Source organism: Hyla sarda, chromosome 1 (assembly GCF_029499605.1).
Source record: "Hyla sarda isolate aHylSar1 chromosome 1, aHylSar1.hap1, whole genome shotgun sequence".
Lineage (NCBI taxonomy): Eukaryota > Metazoa > Chordata > Amphibia > Anura > Hylidae > Hyla > Hyla sarda.
The window spans coordinates 258,319,323-258,335,966 of record NC_079189.1 but is presented as its reverse complement, the minus strand read 5'-3'; the positions used below and the strand labels follow the sequence as shown (position 1 = coordinate 258,335,966).

General features: G+C 50.6%; 17 pseudogenes; all 17 read left to right on the top strand.

The window, feature by feature from the left end:
* Positions 1 to 3,920: 3,920 nt before the first annotated feature.
* Positions 3,921 to 4,040, top strand: LOC130320095 (5S ribosomal RNA; annotated as a pseudogene).
* Positions 4,041 to 4,312: 272 nt separating this feature from the next.
* On the top strand, positions 4,313 to 4,432 carry LOC130353089 (5S ribosomal RNA; annotated as a pseudogene).
* Positions 4,433 to 4,716: 284 nt separating this feature from the next.
* On the top strand, positions 4,717 to 4,836 carry LOC130352228 (5S ribosomal RNA; annotated as a pseudogene).
* Positions 4,837 to 6,107: 1,271 nt separating this feature from the next.
* On the top strand, positions 6,108 to 6,227 carry LOC130330720 (5S ribosomal RNA; annotated as a pseudogene).
* Positions 6,228 to 8,115: 1,888 nt separating this feature from the next.
* On the top strand, positions 8,116 to 8,235 carry LOC130350537 (5S ribosomal RNA; annotated as a pseudogene).
* An 82-nt stretch (positions 8,236 to 8,317) lies between these two features.
* LOC130346276 (5S ribosomal RNA) lies at positions 8,318 to 8,437 on the top strand (annotated as a pseudogene).
* Positions 8,438 to 8,519: 82 nt separating this feature from the next.
* On the top strand, positions 8,520 to 8,639 carry LOC130320083 (5S ribosomal RNA; annotated as a pseudogene).
* Positions 8,640 to 9,308: 669 nt separating this feature from the next.
* Positions 9,309 to 9,428, top strand: LOC130350526 (5S ribosomal RNA; annotated as a pseudogene).
* A 475-nt stretch (positions 9,429 to 9,903) lies between these two features.
* Positions 9,904 to 10,023, top strand: LOC130316123 (5S ribosomal RNA; annotated as a pseudogene).
* A 2,079-nt stretch (positions 10,024 to 12,102) lies between these two features.
* Positions 12,103 to 12,222, top strand: LOC130332772 (5S ribosomal RNA; annotated as a pseudogene).
* A 272-nt stretch (positions 12,223 to 12,494) lies between these two features.
* On the top strand, positions 12,495 to 12,614 carry LOC130323697 (5S ribosomal RNA; annotated as a pseudogene).
* A 707-nt stretch (positions 12,615 to 13,321) lies between these two features.
* LOC130352809 (5S ribosomal RNA) lies at positions 13,322 to 13,441 on the top strand (annotated as a pseudogene).
* A 272-nt stretch (positions 13,442 to 13,713) lies between these two features.
* Positions 13,714 to 13,833, top strand: LOC130342241 (5S ribosomal RNA; annotated as a pseudogene).
* Positions 13,834 to 14,532: 699 nt separating this feature from the next.
* LOC130320072 (5S ribosomal RNA) lies at positions 14,533 to 14,652 on the top strand (annotated as a pseudogene).
* A 467-nt stretch (positions 14,653 to 15,119) lies between these two features.
* LOC130352618 (5S ribosomal RNA) lies at positions 15,120 to 15,239 on the top strand (annotated as a pseudogene).
* A 475-nt stretch (positions 15,240 to 15,714) lies between these two features.
* Positions 15,715 to 15,834, top strand: LOC130352671 (5S ribosomal RNA; annotated as a pseudogene).
* A 284-nt stretch (positions 15,835 to 16,118) lies between these two features.
* Positions 16,119 to 16,238, top strand: LOC130313891 (5S ribosomal RNA; annotated as a pseudogene).
* Positions 16,239 to 16,644: the final 406 nt, after the last annotated feature.

Sequence of the window (16,644 nt, the reverse complement as noted above, 5' to 3'; positions counted from 1 at the left end):
AGCATGGGAGACCGGCTGGGAATCCCAGGTGTCAGTGACATTTTGCTCTGTTGCCGCCTTCCGTTCTGATTCCGAAAAGGATTTATTGATGCTTAAATCCACAGTATACAAGGTGAGAAGCTGTCGACGGCCATCCTAAGCTGAACGCGCCTGCTCTTGTCAGATCGCAGACTGCTACCCAGCTTAGGGCCCGGAAAGTACCAGCATGGGAGACCGGCTGGGAATCCCAGGTGCAGTTGACATTTTGCTCTGTTGCCGCCTTCCGTTCCGATTCCGAAAAGGATATATTGATGCTTAAATGCACAATATAAAAATCAAGAAGCTGTCAACGGCCATCCTAAGCTGAACGTGCCTGCTCTCGTCAGATCGCAGACTGCTACCCAGCTTAGGGCCCGGAAAGTACCAGCATGGGAGACCGGCTGGGAATCCCAGGTGTCAGTGACATTTTGCTCTGTTGCCGCCTTCCGTTCTGATTCCGAAAAGGATTTATTGATGCTTAAATGCACAGTATACAAAGTGTGAAGCTGTCAACGGCCATCCTAAGCTGAACGCGCCTGCTCTCGTCAGATCGCAGACTGCTACCCAGCTTAGGTCCTGGTAAGTACCAGCATGGGAGACTGGCTGGGAATCCCGGGTGCAGTTGCCATTTTGCTCTGTTTCTGCTCCGATTCCGAAAATTATTTATTGATGCTTAAATCCACAGTATACAAAGTGTGAAACTGTCAACGGCCATCCTAAGCTGAACGCGCCTGCTCTCGTCAGATCGCAGACTTTTACCCAGCTTAGGGCCTGGTAAGTACCAGCATGGGAGACTGGCTGGGAATCCCAGGTGCAGTTGACATTTTAATCTGTTGCCGCCTTCCGCTCCGATTCGGAAAAGGATTTATTGATGCTTAAATCCACAATACACAGGGTGTGAAGCTGTCAACGGCCATCCTAAGCCTGAACGTGCCTGCTCTCCTCAGATCGCAGACTACTGCCCGGCAGTTACCAGCATGGGAGACTGGCTGGCAATCCAAGGTGCCATTGACATTTTGCTCTGTTGCCGCCTTCCTCTCCGATTAATAAAAATATTTATTGATGCTTAAATCCACAATATACAAGGCGTGAAGATGTCAACGGCCATCCTAAGCTGAACGCGCCTGCTCTCGTCAGATCGCAGACTGGTACCCAGCTTAGGGCCCAGTAATTACCGGCATGGGAGACTGGCTGGGAATCCCGGGTGCAGTTGACATTATGCTCTGTTGCCGCATTCCGTTCCGATTCCGAAAAGGATTTATTGATGCTTAAATTCACAGCATAAAAAGCATTAAGCTGTCAATGGCCATCCTAAGCTGAACGCGCCTGCTCTCGTCAGATCGCAGACTGCTACCCAGCTAAGGGCACAGTAAGTACCAGCATGGGAGACTGGCTGGGAATCCCGGGTGCAGTTGACATTTTAATCTGTTGCCGCCTTCCGCTCCGATTCCGAAAAGGATTTATTGATGCTTAAATGCACAGTATAAAAAGCATGAAGCTGTCAATGGCCATCCTAAGCTGAACGCGCCTGCTCTCGTCAGATCGCAGACTGCTCTAGCTTAGGGCCCGGTAGGTACTGGCATGGGAGACTGGCTGGGAATCCCAGTTGCCGTTGACATTTTGCTCAATTGCTGCCTTCCGCTCCGATTCCGAAAAGAATTTATTGATGCTTAAATCCACAGTATACAAGGTGTGAAGCTGTCGACGGCCATCCTAAGCTTAACGCGCCTGCTCTCGTCAGATCGCAGACTGGTACAGATCTTAGGGCCCGGTAAGTACCGGCATGGGACACTGGCTGGGAATCCCGGCTGCCGTTGACATTTTGCTCTGTTGTCGCCTTCCGTTCCGATTCCGAAAAGGATTTATTGATGCTTAAATGCACAGTATACAAAGTGTGAAGCTGTCAACGGCCATCCTAAGCTGAACGCGCCTGCTCTCGACAGATCGCAGACTGATACCCAGCTTAGGGCCTGGTAAGTACCAGCATAGGAGACTGGCTGGGAATCCCAGCTGCCGTTGACATTTTGCTCTGTTGCCGCCTTCCGTTCCGATTCCGAAAAGGATTTATTGATGCCTAAATGCACAGTATAAAGGGCGAGAAGCTGTCAACGGCCATCCTAAGCAGAACGCGCCTGCTCTCGTCAGATCGCAGACTGCTACCCAGCTTAGGGCCCGGTAAGCACCAGCATGGGAGACTGGCTGGGAATCCCGGGTGCAGTTGACATTTTGCTCTGTTGCCGCCTTCCGTTCCGATTCCGAAAAGGATATATTGATGCTTAAATGCACAATATAAAAATCAAGAAGCTGTCAATGGCCCTCCTAAGCTGAACGCGCCTGCTCTCGTCAGATCGCAGACTGCTCTAGCTTAGGGCCCGGTAGGTACTGGCATGGGAGACTGGCTGGGAATCCCGGGTGCCGTTGACATTTTGCTCTATTGCTGCCTTCCGCTCCGATTCTGAAAATAATTTATTGATGCTTAAATCCACAGTATACAAGGTGTGAAGCTGTCGACGGCCATCCTAAGCTTAACGCGCCTGCTCTCTTCAGATCGCAGACTGGTACAGATCTTAGGGCCCGGTAAGTACCGGCATGGGAGACTGGCTGGGAATCCCGGGTGCAGTTGCCATTTTGCTCTGTTTCTGCTCCGATTCCGAAAATTATTTATTGATGCTTAAATCCACAGTATACAAAGTGTGAAACTGTCAACGGTCATCCTAAGCTGATCGCGCCTGCTCTCGTCAGATCGCAGACTGCTACCCAGCTTAGGACCTGGTAAGTACCAGCATGGGAGGCTGGCTGGGAATCCCAGGTGCAGTTGACATTTTAATGTGTTGCCGCCTTCCGCTCCAATTCGGAAAAGGATTTATTGATGCTTAAATCCACAATACACAGGGTGTGAAGCTGTCAACGGCCATCCTAAGCCTGAACGTGCCTGCTCTCCTCAGATCGCAGACCACTGCCCAGCAGTTACCGGCATGGGAGACTGGCTGGCAATCCAAGGTGCCATTGACATTTTGCTCTGTTGCCGCCTTCCTCTCCGATTAATAAAAATATTTATTGATGCTTAAATTCACAATATACAAAGCGTGAAGATGTCAACGGCCATCCTAAGCTGAACGTGCCTGCTCTCGTCAGATCGCAGACTGCTACCCAGCTTAGGGCCCAGTAAGTACCGGCATGGGAGACTGGCTGGGAATCCCGGGTGCAGTTAAAATTATGCTCTGTTGCTGCCTTCCGTTCCGATTCCGAAAAGGATTTATTGATGCTTAAATGCACAGTATAAAAATCATGAAGCTGTCAATGGCCATCCTAAGCTGAACGCTCCTGCTTTCATCAGATCGCAGACTGCTACCTAGCTTAGGGCCCGGTAAGTACTGGCATGGGAGACTGGCTGGGAATCCCGGTTGCCGTTGACATTTTGCTCTATTGCTGCCTTCCGCTCCGATTCCGAAAATAATTTATTGATGCTTAAATCCACAGTATACAAGGTGTGAAGCTGTCGACGGCCATCCTAAGCTTAACGCGCCTGCTCTCGTCAGATCGCAGACTGGAACAGATCTTAGGGCCCGGAAAGTACCGGCATGGGACACTGGCTGGGAATCCCGGCTGCCGTTGACATTTTGCTCTGTTGCCGCCTTCCGTTCCGATTCCGAAAAGGATTTATTGATGCTTAAATGCACAGTATACAGGGTGTGAAGCTGTCAACGGCCATCCTAAGCTGAACGCGCCTGCTCTCGTCAGATCGCAGACTGATACCCAGCTTAGGGCCTGGTAAGTACCAGCATGGGAGACTGGCTGGGAATCCAGGGTGCAGTTGACATTTTAATCTGTTGCCGCCTTCCGCTTCGATTCGTAAAATTATTTATTGATGCTTAAATCCACAATATAAAGGGCGTGAAGCTGTCAACGGCCATCCTAAGCTGAACGCGCCTGCTCTCGTCAGATCGCAGACTGCTACCCAGCTTAGGGCCCGGTAAGTACCAGCATGGGAGACTGGCTGGGAATCCCAGGTGTTGTTGACATTTTGCTCTGTAGCCGCCTTCCGCTCCGATTCCGAAAAGGATTTATTGATGCTTAAATCCACAGTATACAGGGTGTGAAGCCGTCTAAGGCTATCCTAAGCTGAATGTGCCTGTTCTTGTCAGATCGCAGACTGCTGCCCGGCAAGTACGGGCATGGGAGACTGGCTGGCAATCCAAGGTGCTATTGACATTTTGCTCTGTTGCCGCCTTCCTCTACGATTCCGAAAAGGATTTATTGATGCTTAAATGCACAGTATAAAAAGCATGAAGCTGTCAATGGCCATCCTAAGCTGAATGCGCCTGCTCTCGTCAGATCGCAGACTGCTACCCAGCTTAGGGCCCGGTAAGTACTGGCATGGGAGACTGGCTGGGAATCCCGGGTGCCGTTGACATTTTGCTCTGTTGCTGCCTTCCGCTCCGATTCCGAAAATAATTTATTGATGCTTAAATCCACAGTATACAAGGTGTGAAGCTGTCGACGGCCATCCTAAGCTTAACGCGCCTGCTCTCGTCAGATCGCAGACTGGTACAGATCTTAGGGCCCGGTAAGTACCGGCATGGGACACTGGCTGGGAATCCCGGCTGCCGTTGACATTTTGCTCTGTTGCCGCCTTCCGTTCCGATTCCGAAAAGGATTTATTGATGCCTAAATGCACAGTTTAAAGGGCGAGAAGCTGTCAACGGCCATCCTAAGCTGAACGCGCCTGCTCTCGTCAGATCGCAGACTGCTACCCAGCTTAGGGCCTGGTAAGTACCAGCATGGGAGACTGGCTGGGAATCCCAGGTGTCGTTGACATTTTGCTCTGTTGCCGCCTTCCGCTCCGATTCCGAAAAGGTTTTATTGATGCTTAAATCCACAGTATACAGGGTGTGAAGATGTCTATGGCCATCCTAAGCTGAATGCGCCTGTTCTCGTCAGATCGCAGACTGCTACCCAGCTTAGGGCCTGGTAAGTACCAGCATGGGAGACTGGCTGGGAATCCCGGGTGCAGTTGACATTTTGCTCTGTTGCCGCCTTCCGTTCCGATTCCGAAAAGGATTTAATGATCCTTAAATGCACAGTATAAAAATCATGAAGCTGTCAATGGCCATCCTAAGCTGAACGCGCCTGCTCTCGTCAGATTGCAGACTGGTACAGATCTTAGGGCCCGGTAAGTACCGGCATGGGACACTGGCTGGGAATCCCGGCTGCCGTTGACATTTTGCTCTGTTGCCGCCTTCCGTTCCGATTCCGAAAAGGATTTATTGATGCTTAAATGCACAGTATACTAAGCATGAAGCTGTCAACGGCCGTCCTAAGCTGAACGCGCATGCTCTCGTCAGATCGCAGACTGCTACCCAGCTTAGGGCCTGGTAAGTACCAGCATGGGAGACTGGCTGGGAATCCTGGGTGCAGTTGACATTTTAATCTGTTGCCGCCTTCCGCTCCGATTCGGAAAAGGATTTATTGATGCTTAAATGCACAGTATAAAGGGCGTGAAGCTGTCAACGGCCATCCTAAGCCTGAACGTGCCTGCTCTCCTCAGATCGCAGACTGCTGCCCGGCAGATACCGGCGTGGGAGACTGGCTGGCAATCCAAGGTGCCATTGACATGTTGCTCTGTTGCTGCCTTCTTCTCCGATTAATAAAAATATTTATTGATGCTTAAATCCACAATATACAAGGCGTAAAGATGACAACTGCCATCCTAAGCTGAACGCGCCTGCTCTCGTCAGATCGCAGACTGCTACCCAGCTTAGGACCCGGTAAGTACCAGCATGGGAAACTGGCTGGGAATCGCAGGTGTTGTTGACATTTTGCTCTGTAGCCACCTTCCGCTCCGATTCCGAAAAGGATTTATTGATGCTTAAATCCACAGTATACAGGGTGTGAAGCCGTCTGCGGCTATCCTAAGCTGAATGTGCCTGTTCTTGTCAGATCGCAGACTGCTGCCCGGCAAGTACGGGCATGGGAGACTGGCTGGCAATCCAAAGTGCTATTGACATTTTGCTCTGTTGCCGCCTACCTCTACGATTCCGAAAAGGATTTATTGATGCTTAAATGCACAGTATAAAAAGCATGAAGCTGTCAATGGCCATCCTAAGCTGAACGTGCCTGCTCTCGTCAGATCGCAGACTGCTACCCAGCTTAGGGCCCGGTAAGTACTGGCATGGGAGACTGGCTGGGAATCCCGGGTGCCGTTGACATTTTGCTCTATAGCTGCCTTCCGCTCCGATTCCGAAAATAATTTATTGATGCTTAAATCCACAATATACAAGGCGTAAAGATGTCAACGGCCATCGTAAGCTGAACGCGCCTGCTCTCGTCAGATCGCAGACTGCTACCCAGCTTAGGGCCCGGTAAGTACCAGCATGGGAGACTGGCTGGGAATCCCAGGTGTCGTTGACATTTTGCTCTGTTGCCGCCTTCCCCTCCGATTCCGAAAAGGTTTTATTGATGCTTAAATCCACAGTATACAGGGTGTGAAGATGTCTATGGCCATCCTAAGCTGAATGCGCCTGTTCTCGTCAGATCGCAGACTGCTACCCAGCTTAGGGCCTGGTAAGTACCAGCATGGGAGACTGGCTGGGAATCCCGGGTGCAGTTGACATTTTGCTCTGTTGCCGCCTTCCGTTCCGATTCCGAAAAGGATTTAATGATCCTTAAATGCACAGTATAAAAATCATGAAGCTGTCAATGGCCATCCTAAGCTGAACGCGCCTGCTCTCGTCAGATTGCAGACTGGTACAGATCTTAGGGCCCGGTAAGTACCGGCATGGGACACTGGCTGGGAATTCCGGCTGCCGTTGACATTTTGCTCTGTTGCCGCCTTCCGTTCTGATTCCGAAAAGGATTTATTGATGCTTAAATGCACAGTATACTAAGCATGAAGCTGTCAACGGCCGTCCTAAGCTGAACGCGCATGCTCTCGTCAGATCGCAGACTGCTACCTAGCTTAGGGCCCAGTAAGTACCGGCATGGGAGACTGGCTGGGAATCCCGGGTGCAGTTGACATTTTGCTCTGTTGCCGCCTTCCGCTCCGATTCGGAAAATGATTTATTGATGCTTAAATGCACAGTATAAAGGGCGTGAAGCTGTCAACGGCCATCCTAAGCTGAACGCGCCTGCTCTCGTCAGATCGCAGACTGCTACCCAGCTTAGGGCCCTGTAAGTACCAGCATGGGAGACTGGCTGGGAATCCTAGGTGTTGTTGACATTTTGCTCTGTAGCCGCCTTCTGCTCCGATTCCGTAAAGGATTTATTGATGCTTAAATCCACAGTATACAGGGTTTGAAGCCGTCTACGGCTACCCTAAGCTGAATGTGCCTGTTCTTGTCAGATCGCAGACTGCTGCCCGGCAAGTACGGGCATGGGAGACTGGCTGGCAATCCAAGGTGCTATTGACATTTTGCTCTGTTGCCGCCTTCCTCTCCGATTCCGAAAAGGATTTATTGATGCTTAAATGCACAGTATAAAAAGCACGAAGCTTTCAATGGCCATCCTAAGCTGAACGCGCCTGCTCTCATCAGATCGCAGACTGCTACCCAGCTTAGGGCCCGGTAAGTACTGGCAGGGGAGACTGGCTGGGAATCCCAGGTGCCGTTGACACTTTGCTCTATTGCTGCCTTCCGCTCCGATTCCGAAAATAATTTATTGATGCTTAAATCCACAGTATACAAGGTGTGAAGCTGTCGACGGCCATCCTAAGCTTAACGCGCCTGCTCTCGTCAGATCGCAGACTGGTACAGATCTTAGGGCCCGGTAAGTACTGGCATGGGACACTGGCTGGGAATCCCGGCTGCCGTTGACATTTTGCTCTGTTGCCGCCTTCCGCTCCGATTCGGAAAAGGATTTATTGATGCTTAAATGCACAGTATAAAAAGCATGAAGCTGTCAATGGCCATCCTAAGCTGAACGCGCCTGCTCTCGTCAGATCGCAGACGGCTACCCAGCTTAGGGCCCGGTAAGTACCGGCATGGGACACTGGCTGGGAATCCCGGCAGCCGTTGACATTTTGCTCTGTTGCCGCCTTCCGTTCTGTTTCCGAAACAGATTTATTGATGCTTAAATGCACAGTATACAAAGTGTGAAGCTGTCAACGGCCATCCTAAGCTGAACGCGCCTGCTCTCGTCAGATCGCAGACTGCTACCCAGCTTAGGGCCTGGTAAGTACCAGCATGGGAGACTGGCTGGGAATCCCGGGTGCAGTTGACATTTTAATCTGTTGCCGCCTTCCGCTCCAATTCGGAAAAGGATTTATTGATGCTTAAATGCACAGTATAAAGGGCGTGAAGCTGTCAACGGCCATCCTAAACTGAACGCGCCTGCTCTCGTTAGATCGCAGACTGCTACCCAGCTTAAGGCCCGGTAAGTACCAGCATGGGAGACTGGCTGGGAATCCCGGGTGCTGTTGACATTTTAATCTGTTGCCGCCTTCCGCGCCGATTCGGAAAAGGATTTATTGATGCTTAAATCCACAGTATACAGGATGTGAAGCTGTCAACGGCCATCCTAAGCTGAACGCGCCTGCTCTCGTCAGATCGCAGACTGCTACCCAGCTTAGGGCCCGGTAAGTACCAGCATGGGAGACTGGCTGGGAATCCCAGGTGTTGTTGACATTTTGCTCTGTAGCCGCCTTCCGCTTCGATTCCGAAAAGAATTTATTGATGCTTAAATCCACAGTATACAGGGTGTGAAGCCGTCTACGGCTATCCTAAGCTGAATGTGCATGTTCTTGTCAGATCGCAGACTCCTGCCCGGCAAGTACGGGCATGGGAGACTGGCTGGCAATCCAAGGTGCTATTGACATTTTGCTCTGTTGCCGCCTTCCTCTCCGATTCCAAAAAGGATTTATTGATGCTTAAATGCACAGTATAAAAAGCATGAAGCTGTCAATGGCCATCCTAAGCTTAACGCGCCTGCTCTCGTCAGATCGCAGACTGGTACAGATCTTAGGGCCCGGTAAGTACCGACATGGGACACTGGCTGGGAATCCCGGCTGCCGTTGACATTTTGCTCTGTTGCCGCCTTCCGTTCCGATTCCGAAAAGGATTTATTGATGCTTAAATGCACAGTATAAAGGGCGAGAAACTATCAACGGCCATCCTAAGCTGAACGCGCCTGCTCTCGTCAGATCGCAGACTGCTACCCAGCTTCGGGCCTGGTAAGTACCAGCATGGGAGACTGGCTGGGAATCCCGGGTGCAGTTGACATTTTGCTCTGTTTCTGCTCCGATTCCGAAAATTATTTATTGATGCTTAAATTCACAGTATACAAAGTGTGAAGCTGTCAACGGCCATCCTAAGCTGAACGCGCCTGCTCTCGTCAGATCGCAGACTGCTACCCAGCTTAGGGCCTGGTAAGTACCAGCATGGGAGACTGGCTGGGAATCCCGGGTGCAGTTGACATTTTAATCTGTTGCCGCCTTCCGCTCCGATTCGGAAAAGGATTTATTGATGCTTAAATCAACAATATACAGGGTGTGAAGCTGTCAAGGGCCATCCTAAGCCTGAACGTGCCTGCTCTCCTCAGATCGCAGACTGCTGCCCGGCAGTTACTGGCATGGGAGACTGGCTGGCAATCCAAGGTGCCATTGACATTTTGCTCTGTTGCCGCCTTCCTCTCCGATTAATAAAAATATTTATTGATGCTTAAATCCACAATATACAAGGCGTGAAGATGTCAACGGCCATCTTAAGCTGAACGCGCCTGCTCTCGTCAGATCGCAGACTGCTACCCAGCTTAGGGCCCAGTAAGTACCGGCATGGGAGACTGGCTGGGAATCCCGGGTGCAGTTGACATTTTGCTCTGTTGCCGCCTTCCGTTCCGATTCCGAAAAGGATTTATTGATGCTTAAATGCACAGTATAAAAAGCATGAAGCTGTCAATGGCCATCCTAAGCTGAACGCGCCTGCTCTCGTCAGATCGCAGACGGCTACCCAGCTTAGGGCCCGGTAAGTACTGGTATGGGAGACTGGCTGGGAATCCCGGGTGCCGTTGACATTTTGCTCTATTGCTGCCTTGCGCTCCGATTACGAAAAGAATTTATTGATGCTTAAATCCACAGTATACAAGGTGTGAAGCTGTCGACGGCCATCCTAAGCTGAACGCGCCTGCTCTCGTCAGATCGCAGACTGGTACAGATCTTAGGGCGCGGTAAGTACCGGCATGGGACACTGGCTGGGAATCCCGGCTGCCATTGACATTTTGCTCTGTTGCCGCCTTCCGTTCCGATTCCGAAAAGGATTTATTGATGCTTAAATCCACAATATACAGGGTGTGAAGCTGTCAACGGCCATCCTAAGCTGAACGTGTCTGCTCTCCTCAGATCGCAGACTGCTGCCCGGCAGATACCGGCGTGGGAGACTGGCTGGCAATCCAAGGTGCCATTGACATTTTGCTCTGTTGCCGCCTTCCTCTCCGATTAATAAAAATATTTATTGATGCTTAAATCCACAATATACAAGGCGTGAAGATGTCAACGGCCATCCTAAGCTGAACGCGCCTGCTCTCCTCAGATCGCAGACTGCTACCCAGCTTAGGGCCCAGTAAGTACCGGCATGGGAGACTGGTTGGGAATCCCGGGTGCAGTTGACATTTTGCTCTATTGCTGCCTTCCGATCCGATTCCGAAAATAATTTATTGATGCTTAAATCCACAGTATACAAGGTGTGAAGCTGTCGACGGCCATCCTAAGCTTAACGCGCCTGCTCTCGTCAGATCGCAGACTGGTACAGATCTTAGGGCCCGGTAAGTACCGGCATGGGACACTGGCTGGGAATCCCGGCTGCCGTTGACATTTTGCTCTGTTGCCGCCTTCCGTTCCGATTCCGAAAAGGATTTATTGATGCTTAAATGCACAGTATACAAAGTGTGAAGCTGTCAACGGCCATCCTAAGCTGAACGCGCCTGCTCTCGTCAGATCGCAGACTGCTACCCAGCTTAGGGCCTCGTAAGTACCAGCATGGGAGACTGGCTGGGAATCCCGGGTGCAGTTGACATTTTAATCTGTTGCCGCCTTCCGCTCCGATTCGGAAAAGGATTTATTGATGCTTAAATGCACAGTATAAAGGGCATGAAGCTGTCAACGGCCATCCTAAGCTGAACGCGTCTGCTCTCGTCAGATCGCAGACTGCTACCCAGCTTAGGGCCCGGTAAGTACCAGCATGGGAGACTGGCTGGGAATCCCAAGTGTTGTTGACATTTTGCTCTGTAGCCGCCTTCCGCTCCGATTCCGAAAATGATTTTTTGATGCTTAAATCCACAGTATACAGGGTGTGAAGCCGTCTACGGCTATCCTAAGCTGAATGTGCCTGTTCTTGTCAGATCGCAGACTGCTGCCCGGCAAGTACGGGCATGGGAGACTGGCTGGCAATCCAAGGTGCTATTGACATTTTGCTCTGTTACCGCCTTCCTCTCCGATTCCGAAAAGGATTTATTGATGCTTAAATGCACAGTATAAAAAGCATGAAGCTGTCAATGGCCATCCTAAGCTGAACGCGTCTGCTCTCGTCAGATTGCAGACTGCTACCCAGCTTAGGGCCCGGTAAGTACTGGCATGGGAGACTGGCTGGGAATCCTGGGTGCCGTTGACATTTTGCTCTATTGCTGCCTTCCGCTCCGATTCCGAAAAGAATTTATTGATGCTTAAATCCACAGTATACAAGGTGTGAAGCTGTCGACGGCCATCCTAAGCTTAACGCGCCTGCTCTTGTCAGATCGCAGACTAGTACAGATCTTAGGGCCCGGTAAGTACAGGCATGGGACACTGGCTGGGAATCCCGGCTGCCGTTGACATTTTGCTCTGTTGCAGCCTTCCGTTTCCGATTCCAAAAAGGATTTATTGATGCTTAAATGCACAGTATACAAAGTGTGAAGCTGTCAACTGCCATCCTAAGCTGAACGCGCCTGCTCTCGTCAGATCGCAGACTGATACTCAGCTTAGGGCCTGGTAAGTACCAGCATGGGAGACTGGCTGGGAATCCCGTGTGCAGTTGACATTTTAATCTGTTGCCGCCTTCTGCTCCGATTCCGAAAATTATTTATTGATGCTTAAATCCACAGTATACAAAATGTGAAGCTGTCAACGGCCATCCTAAGCTGAATGCGCCTGCTCTCATCAGATCGCAGACTGCTACCCAGCTTAGGGCCCGGTAAGTACCAGCATGGGAGACTGGCTGAGAATCCCAGGTGTTGTTGACATTTTGCTCTGTAGCCGCCTTCCGCTTCGATTCCGAAAAGGATTTATTGATGCTTAAATCCACAGTATACAGAGTGTGAAGCCGTCTACGGCTATCCTAAGCTGAATGTGCCTGTTCTTGTCAGATCGCATACTGCTGCCCGGCAAGTAGGGGCATGGGAGACTGGCTGGCAATCCAAGGTGCTATTGACATCTTGCTCTGTTGCCGCCTTCCTCTCCGATTCCGAAAAGGATTTATTGATGCTTAAATGCACAGTATAAAAAGCAAGAAGCTGTCGATGGCCATCCTAAGCTGAACACGCCTGCTCTCGTCAGATCGCAGACTGCTACCCAGCTTAGGGCCCGGTAAGTACTGGCATGGGAGACTGGCTGGGAATCCCAGGTGCCGTTGACATTTTGCTCTATTGCTGCCTTCCGCTCCGATTCCGAAAATTATTTATTGATGCTTAAATCCACAGTATACAAGGTGTGAAGCTGTCGACGGCCATCCTAAGCTTAACGCGCCTGCTCTCATCAGATCGCAGACTGGTACAGATTTTAGGACCCGGTAAGTACCGGCATGGTACACTGGCTGGGAATCCCGGCTGCCGTTGACATTTTGCTCTGTTGCCGCGTTCCGTTCCGATTCCGAAAAGGATTTATTGATGCTTAAATCCACAGTATACAGGGTATACAGGGTATACAGGGTGTGAAGATGTCAACGGCCATCCTAAGCTGAATGCCCCTGCTCTCGTCAGAACGCAGACTGCTACCCAGCTTAGGGCCCGGTAAGTACCGGCATGGGACACTGGCTGGGAATCCCAGCTGCCATTGACATTTTGCTCTGTTGCAGCCTTCCGTTTCCGATTCCGAAAAGGATTTATTGATGCTTAAATGCACAGTATACAAAGCGTGAAGCTGTCAACTGCCATCCTAAGCTGAACGCGCCTGCTCTCGTCAGATCGCAGACTGATACCCAGCTTAGGGCCTGGTAAGTACCAGCATGGGAGACTGGCTGGGAATCCCGTGTGCAGTTGACATTTTAATCTGTTGCCGCCTTCTGCTCCGATTCCGAAAATTATTTATTGATGCTTAAATCCACAGTATACAAAATGTGAAGCTGTCAACGGCCATCCTAAGCTGAACGCGCCTGCTCTCGTCAGATCGCAGACTGCTACCCAGCTTAGGGCCCGGTAAGTACCAGCATGGGAGACTGGCTGAGAATCCCAGGTGTTGTTGACATTTTGCTCTGTAGCTGCCTTCCGCTTCGATTCCGAAAAGGATTTATTGATGCTTAAATCCACAGTATACAGGGTGTGAAGCCGTCTACGGCTATCCTAAGCTGAATGTGCCTGTTCTTGTCAGATCGCATACTGCTGCCCGGCAAGTAGGGGCATGGGAGACTGGCTGGCAATCCAAGGTGCTATTGACATTTTGCTCTGTTGCCGCCTTCCTCTCTGATTCCGAAAAGGATTTATTGATGCTTAAATGCACAGTATAAAAAATGTGAAGCTGTCAATGGCCATCCTAAGCTGAACGCGCCTGCTCTCGTCAGATCGCAGACTGCTACCCAGCTTAGGGCCCGGTAAGTACTGGCATGGGAGACTGGCTGGGAATCCCAGGTGCCGTTGACATTTCGCTCTATTGCTGCCTTCCGCTCCGATTCCGAAAATAATTTATTGATGCTTAAATCCACAGTATACAAGGTGTGAAGCTGTCGATGGCCATCCTAAGCTTAACGCGCCTGCTCTCATCAGATCGCAGACTGGTACAGATCTTAGGTTCCGGTAAGTACCGGCATGGTACACTGGCTGGGAATCCCGGCTGCCGTTGACATTTTGCTCTGTTGCCGCCTTCCGTTCCGATTCCGAAAAGGATTTATTGATGCTTAAATCCACAGTATACAGGGTATACAGGGTATACAGGGTGTGAACATGTCAACGGCCAACCTAAGCTGAACGCCCCTGCTCTCGTCAGATCGCAGACTGGTACCCAGCTTAGGGCCCGGTAAGTACCAGCATGGGAGACTGGCTGGGAAACCCAGGTGTCGTTGACATTTTGCTCTGTTGCCGCCTTACGCTCCGATTCCGAAAAGGATTTATTGATGCTTAAATCCACAGTATACAGGGTGTGAAGATGTCTACGGCCATCCTAAGCTGAATGCGCCTGTTCTCGTCAGATTGCAGACTGCTACCCAGCTTCGGGCCTGGTAAGTACCAGCTTGGGAGACTGGCTGGGAATCCCGGGTGCAGTTGACATTTTTCTCTGTTTCTGCTCCGATTCCGAAAATTATTTATTGATGCTTAAATCCACAGTATACAAAATGTGAAGCTGTCAACGGCCATCCTAAGCTGAACGCGCCTGCTCTCGTCAGATCGCAGACTGCTACCCAGCTTAGGGCCCGGTAAGTACCAGCATGGGAGACTGGCTGGGAATCCCAGGTGTTGTTGACATTTTGCTCTGTAGCCGCCTTCCGCTTCGATTCCGAAAAGGATTTATTGATGCTTAAATCCACAATATACAGGGTCTGAAGCTGTCAACGGCCATCCTAAGCTGAACGTGTCTGCTTTCCTCAGATCGCAGACTGCTGCCCGGCAGATACCGGCGTGGGAGACTGGCTGGCAATCCAAGGTGCCATTAACATTTTGCTCTGTTGCCGCCTTCCTCTCCGATTAATAAAAATATTTATTGATGCTTAAATCCACAATATACAAGGCATGAAGATGTCAATGGCCATCCTAAGCAGAACGCGCCTGCTCTCGTCAGATCGCAGACTGCTACCCAGCTTAGGGCCCAGTAAGTACCGGCATGGGAGACTGGCTGGGAATCCCGGGTGCAGTTGACATTTTGCTCTGTTTCTGCTCCGATTCCGAAAATAATTTATTGATGCTTAAATCCACAGTATACAAAGTGTGAAGCTGTCAACGGCCATCCTAAGCTGAACGCGCCTGCTCTCGTCAGATCGCAGACTGCTACCCAGCTTAGGGCCCGGTAAGTACCAGCATGGGAGACTGGCTGGGAATCCCGGGTGCAGTTGACATTTTAATCTGTTGCCGCCTTCCGCTCCGATTCGGAAAAGGATTTATTGATGCTAAAATCAACAATATACAGGGTGTGAAGCTGTCAAGGGCCATCCTAAGCCTGAACATGCCTGCTCTCCTCAGATCGCAGACTGCTGCCCGGCAGTTACTGGCATGGGAGACTGGCTGGCAATCCAAGGTGCCATTGACATTTTGCTCTGTTGCCGCCTTCCTCTCCGATTAATAAAAATATTTATTGATGCTTAAATCCACAATATACAAGGCGTGAAGATGTCAACGGCCATCCTAAGCTGAACGCGCCTGCTCTCGTCAGATCGCAGACTGCTACCCAGCTTAGGGCCCAGTAAGTACCGGCATGGGAGACTGGCTGGGAATCCCGGGTGCAGTTGACATTTTGCTCTGTTGCCGCCTTCCGTTCCGATTCCGAAAAGGATTTATTGATGCTTAAATGCACAGTATAAAAAGCATGAAGCTGTCAATGGCCATCCTAAGCTGAACGCGCCTGCTCTCGTCAGATCGCAGACGGCTACCCAGCTTAGGGCCTGGTAAGTACTGGTATGGGAGACTGGCTGGGAATCCCGGGTGCCGTTGACATTTTGCTCTATTGCTGCCTTGCGCTCCGATTACGAAAATAATTTATTGATGCTTAAATCCACAGTATACAAGGTGTGAAGCTGTCGACGGCCATCCTAAGCTGAACGCGCCTGCTCTCGTCAGATCGCAGACTGGTACAGATCTTAGGGCGCGGTAAGTACCGGCATGGGACACTGGCTGGGAATCCCGGCTGACGTTGACATTTTGCTCTGTTGCCGCCTTCCGTTCCGATTCCGAAAAGGATTTATTGATGCTTAAATCCACAATATACAGGGTGTGAAGCTGTCAACGGCCATCCTAAGCTGAACGCGCCTGCTCTCGTCAGATCGCAGACTGCTACCCAGCTTAGGGCCCGGTAAGTACCAGCATGGGAGACTGGCTGGGAATCCCAGGTGTCGTTGACATTTTGCTCTGTTGCCGCCTTACGCTCCGATTCCGAAAAGGATTTATTGATGCTTAAATCCACAGTATACAGGGTGTGAAGATGTCTACGGCCATCCTAAGCTGAACGCGCCTGCTCTCATCAGATCGCAGACTGCTACCCAGCTTAGGGCCTAGTAAGTACCGGCATGGGAGATTGGCTGGGAATCCCGGGTGCAGTTGACATTTTGCTCTGTTGCCGCCTTCTTTTCCGATTCCGAAAAGGATTTATTGATGCTTAAATGCACAGTATAAAAAGCATGAAGCTGTCAATGGCCATCCTAAGCTGAACGTGCCTGCTCTTGTTAGATCGCAGACGGCTACCCAGCTTAGGGCTCGGTAAGTACCGGCATGGGAGATTGGCTGGCAATCCAAGGTGCCATTGACATT